At 40.5% G+C, this 7223-nt stretch overlaps 1 pseudogene; it reads right to left on the reverse strand.

The window, feature by feature from the left end:
- Positions 1–1656: 1656 nt before the first annotated feature.
- LOC148011722 (ribonuclease TUDOR 1 pseudogene) lies at positions 1657–3511 on the reverse strand (annotated as a pseudogene).
- Between the last annotated feature and the right edge of the window lie 3712 nt (positions 3512–7223).

Here is a 7223-nt window from a genome sequence, read left to right on the forward strand (position 1 = left end):
ACTACACTAGTCGACTGGCGCTATAACTATGCCAGCTGTAAATAGGTGTAACGCCCTGAATATAATAAGTAATGAGTCAGTGGCCATGTGAGATGCATAATGACCACCGACGTGCTAAGTGTAGACGTGTGGACCCATCTAACCAAGCGGTCCATCATCAATGTCCGCATGTGTTGAGCTTGTCATCTCAACAGTTTAGCCACCAATTCTTGACAATTAGGGGTTGACAAACAATGGACAACATGTTGTCTAGAACAGGCTTACTAGAGAAAATTGGTCACAACTTCCTATGGGCAGCTCTGATTGAGGCGTGTGACATGTCAAAACAAAGCTCATGAAGCATACTTTTAGTCATATAGGTGACACTTGATTGTCATTAATGCAGGGTAAAAATTATTCTAAAATAGTGTGTTGTTTGCTGGTTGTCTCTGCAATGCAGACTAGGGCAAAGCTAGCTAATCCTCAATCAAAATCACACCCTTGAAGTAGGGTGAGGGCTGCACTGGTGAAATTTTGATTGAGCTAGGGCTTTTCCAAAACCATTCCTTTCCCCGGGATCAAATGGATAGCCTACATGATAAGCATCAAGAGTATAAGGGTCATCCATACAAGCATGGATCTCGGTACTACAACCCGGGTCAAAAGGATAATTGTGATCCAATGCATTTGTTGTATCATAGAAGTGATTCATGGTGTCATCTTTAAGCAATGATGGTGGCACAAGATCCTCATTGACCCATATGGTAGCATGCATTGACTTATCCATAAACTCATTGTTGGGAACCATTGTGCCATGCAAAACAAGAGCAAATGAGGCTGCGATCACTACTACATTCGCTGCATCAACCCCTAGCCATTGCATGTTCATGAGTCCCACATTTGTGGCTACTATTGGGCATTCAAAGTTAAAGGCCTTGGGTTGATGGGACACCTACTCATGAAGCTGCAGTGAGATGCTCTCATCACATGGCATCTTTCATGAGAAGCATCATGTTACTCATAGTAGTGATCAAGTGGCTGATGATATCGAGCACTTTGTTTTTGATAATGATGTTGCTCCCATGTACATACTCTTATACATTTGCATGATGTTGCCCATGTACATAAGGTTGTCTAGATGGTTGTCTAGATATGTGACTAGAATGTAGCTCATAAGAACATACATAGTCATCAAATGCATGTTGCTGCTCAAAATATGCACAATCATAGTATACATGCTGACCATAAGTAGGCAGATGATGCTACCTTTGCACATACAAACCATGCTCATGGTCATGGTACTCATAATTTCCATGAGAATGACCATGTTGCTACTCATAATCATACTAATCCGTCCTTTTAATTATAGCCATTTGAGTAACTTGAGTCATAAGGATTGCAAGTTTGTCATTGATTACCTTAGCTTGCTTGTTGATGACTGAGAGGGTTGAGACCACTCGGTCCATCTTAGACATGAATTGATTGTGTTGCTCAATTAGTTGATTGTGCTCATATATTGGAGAGCTTCTTGTTGCCATAGAGTAGGAGTCAATGCATTCATTTGGGGATGAAAAGAGTGAGAAAAGGAACTAGAACTAAGAGCCACGACTGATTTGTTTTTGCAGATACTATTGTCTCTTTATTGGTGCATTTTATCCATCAATTTCTTGTGTCTTTCTACATCCCTTGCATCAAGCCACCTTGAAATATGGAGCAAAGCTCTACATTCTTGGTCACTAATCTTTGTTTTATCATTGTCCACTTATTCCTCCGCTCTATCGAAGCAAAGCTAGCCTCAAACATAGTAGCATTCATAGACTTGGATGGCTCCACTTCATAAAGTATTACACTAAAGTTAGTGCATGTCCCTTGGCCTTTTACTTATCCACCAGAAGTGTCTTTCTCAACTACAGCAGCCATGAAACTCTTATCTCCAATAGTTGAATGGAGATATTCAACTGCCTCTTGTCCATGGTCTTCTTCTAGCTCAAGTACTTTGATATAAGCAAGGCTACATAGTAAAGCAAGCCATGGAGTGGCTAGAGATAGATGGATCTAAAGTTCTTAATTTGGAAAATGAAACCAGTTCCTAGTTTCCATAATCTATGTAAAAGACTTCAAGTCCTTTCTCGTGATTTTTGTGGCAAAGTTACAACCATCACCCGGTTCCAAGACCCATCCACTAAAAATTGTGCCATAACAACATCACCCTTTTTTGGTTGGAAATTCACCAATGCATGCAAGTTTTCATTCACTTTGAAAGCCTTCAATTGCATTTGGATACTCGAGACATGTGCATCACTTGCTAAGTGAGCATAAAACTTACCACCTCTAAGTACTTCTATCACACATACCTTGAGAACTTCCTACTTAGAGTTGTTAGCATCAGACAAACTAGGAGTATCTACTTCTTGTTGTCCTTCAACATAGTTTTCCCATACCTTTATCAGCTATTGTTTAGCACTTTGCTCAGCCTAAACCAATAAGTGATCTTTTGTAGTTCTATTAGGAAAATAGAGGATGAAGCTTTGCTAGCCTAGCCTCCAGAAGAGAGATAGCCACATTTTTTTTGGACTCCCATAAGGTGTCCAAAAATGTGCCCGTTCTATCAACTGCCTATACCTCAATCTCTACATCCCTCTGTAGTGTTTTGTCCCTCATAAAAGCTATTGCATCATCTGCATATGGTTCCCCATGGCCCGTGCATGTTACCCTAGACAAAGAGAATGCAATGGCACAACTTTCTTTTGGTACAAACAGTTTGTAGTGGTGCCCATTAAGCACATACTCCACTACATCAAAAATCCACTTTTCTCTCTGAAGGAAGGATAAAAGTTGCTTGGCTTTCTGTATCATAGCTTGAGATTTCTAGTTTACATTATGATCCCCTGGCCTAGAAATTGAAAGAGTTAAATTATTTGTGTGCATTACTTTCTTTCCCTTCATAGCCCTTGATCTAGCTGCAAGTAAGGCATCATAGTAATTAGACCAGTCTTCAAAATCATGGTGCCTGATAGCAAAAGAAAGTCCTCTTGCTACCACCATTTCTAGAACATTGATGCCATCTGACTATCCTTGAACAGGAATACTAGGAGCTATATCATCAGAACCCCACTTGACTGAGGATGCCAAAAATAAAGTCCCAAAGTCCATCACTCGTGATTCAGCTGCAATCAGATTAATTCTTGGTACAAGCCCATCTATTGCAGTTATTTTGCGAGAATACTCAATTGCTACATTAACCTCTTGTTCTATGAGTCGATTATGTAAAAATTCACAAATGTTCGTGGAGTAGGAGTAGGTTTTATTTGAAGCTTTGGATTTCCCATTTTGGAAGAATGTATGCTTGACAAGTTCACTCTACGCTTAGCTATAGGATTGCCAAAAGGAGCGGCATCATCTGCAACCACAATACAACCTCCACTATAACAACCTCAATGACCTTTCCTTTAAAATTATCTTCATGAATAACAATAGAGTTAGAAGGAGGTGGCAGATAATTTGTAGCAGCAAATCTTTGTGTTGACGACATCTCCACAAATTTTGACTCACCATTTATAAGTGTCGCAACCTTTGTGCTGGCCGTGTTGGGAGGATGTATGACAAAGAGCAGTAGTGGCTAGGTGCAAAAAGGCCCATGGGCATCCCTAGAACTATCTAGATTGAGAGGCGTACTGATGGACTTGGCTTATTGCATATTGATGGTGTGGTCAGAACATGCCTAAAAGGATGGATGGTCCAATTTTACCTCACCTAGACACAATGGTGTTAAAATATTGAGAATGCATGCTATGGAGGATCACTGATGAGCAAATAGACAATCATAACAATGCAAAAGCATTGACAAGGAAGAACAACTAATATTATCCAAGCATAATGCAAGTACAACTGATTGATAATGACTGACTAAATGACTGTGGGGATGAGTGCCTTTTATAGGCTTACAATAGGTGGTATTGGTAGGTGGAGATAGGTGGAAAGGGACCATGGTATTCAACAACCGTGGTTTTAATAAACCATGCATACATGACCTAGTCTAAGGCTTTATTTGCAGTTTGTTTCTTTGCCTTGTTTGTCCCATACAAAGAGGCTATGGTGGATGTGATTGCACATTTCTCAACACCCTCCTCAATCACAACCGTAAAAGACACTGAGTATACAGAGGCTGTCATGAGTAGAACCTTGCTAAGTGTAGACATGGAAGAGACAAAAACAACCATACAAAGTTAGAGGCTATTACAAGGCCTCACTAAGTGTGTAGAGGCTATAGTGTGCAGAGGCTACATGAGGAGTTTAGGAGCTTATGGTGGGAACATAAGGCAAGTCCACATGTTGAACTTTAAAATAGTCTATCATCAAAAAATGAGCTACAAAAGACGGACTGGTGAGTCTTACCCTTTTGATCTTGGATTCCTTCTTCTCCTTCTTCTTCAATGTTTTCTTCATATTCTTTGACTGTAGCAAGATATGCTCTTTGAGAATTTTTCTTAGCATAGTAAAATTTCTCAATATCCCCAGGTTTCTTACAAAAGTCACAGACTACTCTCTTCTTCCCTTTCACATAGAGGTGTTGTTGGTCTCATCTTGGGATGCTTGTTTCTCCTTTGTTCTTGACCTTCTTTTCCTCTTCCAGAGGAGAGGCTTTGATGTCTACAAGCTTCGGTTTTGGCATGTTGATTAATGTGGTAGACACATGATCAAATTCAGGTGGAAGACTTTTGAGAAGCACTCCAATGCAAATGTCTTCATCCATCTTCAAGTTGATTCCTGCAAGTTGTGTCAACAAGCTTTCCATATAATTCAAATGAGTTGCAAGTGAGGTATTACTTTGCATGTCGAGCCTAAAAAATTCAATTAGTAAAGCGTATTTTGAGGATTTGGAATGAGCTCCAAATAAGGTTTCTAATCAATCCCATGTCGTGTGAGAGGTTTCACAATCATCAACATGATGAATGTAGCTATCATCAAGTTTGAGCTTGATAATAGCTTGAGCCATATCATCATTTTTATCCCATACAACTAAAAGTTCAGCTTCCCTTGGTTTCTTCTCTTGACCACTTGTGATTGACCACAAGCCTATCTTCATTAGGATCAATTTGATCCTAGTTTGCCATGTATGGAATCCAACGCCATTGAATCAGGATGTCGGTGAATCCTTGCCCATTTTGAGATTTGCAAGATCAGCAACAAATCAGATCCAAAAAATTCCAGTTTTGGTTGAGCACAAGTGCTAAGAATCACTAGGTGATTAGTATCAAGAGATACTAGGCAATTTAGTGACTATGATGCCCTTGAAGTTGAAATCTTCAAGATCTGATGCAAGTCTGAGTCTTCCCCTCCTTGATTTGATGTTGGAGTTGCACAAAAAATCAGTTTTGATTAGAGGCAAAGTTGATTGTGTTAACTGACATTAGTGCTAAAAACACTAGATGAGTGTCAATGGACACTATTTCTATAAATGCTTGAGAATCTTGTTAAGATCTTCTCTCCTTGCTGATAAATAACTTGAATGCTTGCTGAAGACTGAGTACTGGAGCAGATTAGAGAGTCAGTGACTTGATTTGAGCCACAAGAGTGAGAGAAGGAAGTAAAACAAGATCTTGAAGCTTGAAAGCTATGGAGTCTGCATTAGAGTTTCAGGGGGCAGCTTGGTTTTTCACCTTCTGTGAGCAGAATACTTAATCATTTCCAAAAAAATTTTGATAGAAATGAAGCTTAGGAAGTAGGCTATCAAAGCCCTGTGATGATCATTAGCATCGCGATGTGTACAAGTGAAATTTGATGTATGAACAACAGAAGGCGCAATCTAGACAGCGTGTTGTTGTAGGCGCAATGCTGGAGCAGAGAGGCAGTAATGTTGGGCTTTGAAGTGATAGGAAGGAGCTCCTAGAGCAAAGGAAGAGTTCTTCAGAAGAAAATATGAGCTGAAATGGCCTAATTTGAGAGATTCAAGCTTGCCATTGAAGATGGGTAGCTATGGAGGTAGGTGAGAGATTCATGGAAAAGTGAAGGGAGCCAAAATTTCAAACTGGAATGACTCAATTTGTGGGCTGATGACTCACTGACTTAAAACCCACTCTGATACCATGTTAAAATACTGACAATGCATGCTATGGAAGATCATTGATGAGCAAATACACAATAATAATGATGCAAAAGCATTGACAAGGAAGAACAACTAATAATATCCAAGCATAATGCAAGTACAACTGATTGATAATGACTGACTGAATGAGTGTGGGGATGAGTGCCTTTTCTAGGCTTACATTAGGCAGTAATGGTAGGTGGAGATAGGTGGAAAGGGACCATGGTATTCAACAATCGCGGTTTTAATAAACCGTGCAAACATGACCTAGTCTAAGGCTTTATTTGCAATTTGTTTCTTTGCCTTGTTTGTCCCATACAAAGAGGCTATGGTGGATGTGATTGCACATTTCTCAACAAATGGATGGTTGGGGTCTGATGCCCTTGGATGGGGAAAATATGCCTTGCCGAATGGGAAGACCTGGTATGCTGCATTTGGATGAGTTGTGGAGGATGGGTGGCCTTGTTGTGCCACACCCACATGGCAATCATGCTTTATAGAGAATGGAAGGTCTTGGTTTATGGCACCCTGAAGGTGCTGGCATTTTATGCCCCCAAGGCCCATGTATATTGCATCTTGAAGGGGTTCACTTGATCTATATACACAGACCCAAATTCTCTATTGAGTGATGGCACAACATAATCAACCTTGAAGATCACTTCCTTTCCAATACACATTTTCCTAAGAAACTTGCAACTTCCCAAGCAATTGGTTCATCTCTATGACCATGCCGAGTCAATTTAGGGGCAATCAAAGAAGACAAGGTTATGGTCTTCTTAGGGGGGGTGCCCTAGATGTTGCCCATGATCAACATAGAGTCTCCGGAAGAGATGCCCTTAACCATGCCTCTGAGCCATTGAGTCACCATGCCTAAGGCTAGAGCTGATGATGATGACGACTAGAGGAGCAAGAAAAAAGGCTAAGGCAAAAGCAAAACCTATAGAGAACACACAAGAAAGAGAGGAAAAATAGGACAAACAAAGCAGATTGAGCCAAGATCTGAGTGTGAAGGGGAGAACATAGAGAGAGAGAGAGATTGTGGGAGCTTTTGCTCGACCGCTAAGACCCACGGACCACTTATTGTTTCAAGCATTCCAAGTGAGCTCTAATGGCTATCTCTCACCTAGCCGATGCGCCGTCGATCCTACGAGTGTAGTGA

Source organism: Lygodium microphyllum, chromosome 28, assembly GCF_053477565.2.
Source record: "Lygodium microphyllum isolate KBCC chromosome 28, Lygodium_microphyllum_v1.1.10, whole genome shotgun sequence".
NCBI lineage: Eukaryota > Viridiplantae > Streptophyta > Polypodiopsida > Schizaeales > Lygodiaceae > Lygodium > Lygodium microphyllum.